At 55.7% G+C, this 968-nt stretch overlaps 1 protein-coding gene across 1 annotated transcript in view; it reads left to right on the forward strand.

The window, feature by feature from the left end:
* Positions 1 to 882: 882 nt before the first annotated feature.
* Positions 883 to 968, forward strand: part of SYDE2 (synapse defective Rho GTPase homolog 2) — a 25,994-nt gene continuing 25,908 nt past the window's right edge. The window contains exon 1 of the mRNA XM_035333253.1: positions 883 to 968. The gene's annotated coding sequence lies outside the window, so the exon portion shown is untranslated.

Here is a 968-nt window from a genome sequence, read left to right on the forward strand (position 1 = left end):
GTGTGTATAGGTCCTACTGGCCTACTGCAGTTGGTGTTTTAGATATTAAGACTTAAATTTTGAATCTAATTTTGTGCTTCAGAAAAACTCAGTTTCAAATGTAATTTAATCCCCCTCAGAACTTGGTAAGCAAGAAAATCTGTGAATGCACACTGCGCTCATGAGCTACGGTGGTTTTCTCCAGAACCTAGGGAGCATTTCCTGCAGCCCAGTCGTTGGCCGTTTGTAGGGTATGGCCTAGGGAAAGCTGCCAGATACTTTCCCGAAGTTATTTGTAAGCAGGGAACAGCATGAGGTGTAAGCCTGTGTGGATGTTAACAAAAGCCGTCTCAGGATTTTATCTTGGTAGCAAATCAGTGGCGTACCTTTTCCCAAGGTTGGTGGGAAGGGATGCATGCTCACTAATGGTTATTTTCAGTATGTTATTTTTGCTGTCCAAATGCCATTTGTCTTTTACCTCTGTGGCATTTGGCTGGAATAATGAGGCTACTGAAGGCTACTAAAGGAAGGCTACTGAAGGCTACCGAAGGCTACCGAAGGCACACTGTCATCGCTGTGCGGAGGAGCTGAGGTCAGGGCCCAGACAACCACTTGAAGACTTGCCAGGGAGCGAGCACCACCGCGTGCACGGCCTGAGCCCGTGGGCAGCACACTTTTGCAGCCCACAGCTTTGTTTCTTTGGGGTGAGGGAAATATTTAACATCAAGGGAAAAGAGGTATTTAAAACACGCAGCGAGCCCCTGGCCGCGCACGCAGAACCAAGGCGCTCGGGGCCGGGGGCGGCCCGGGCCCCCCTCACCTCAGGGGGCCGCGCGCTGAGGCGGGCCCCGGCCCCCGTCGCCCCGCGGGGAGCGGCCCCGGGGCGGGCGGGCAGGAGGGCGCGGGGCGGGGGCATGCGCAGTGCGGGCGGCCTCTCACCCCGCTCAGCTATGCCAAGTATGTGCGCGGCGGCAGCGCCGCGGCAGCCG

The sequence above is a fragment of the Oxyura jamaicensis genome, chromosome 8, assembly GCF_011077185.1.
Source record: "Oxyura jamaicensis isolate SHBP4307 breed ruddy duck chromosome 8, BPBGC_Ojam_1.0, whole genome shotgun sequence".
Lineage (NCBI taxonomy): Eukaryota > Metazoa > Chordata > Aves > Anseriformes > Anatidae > Oxyura > Oxyura jamaicensis.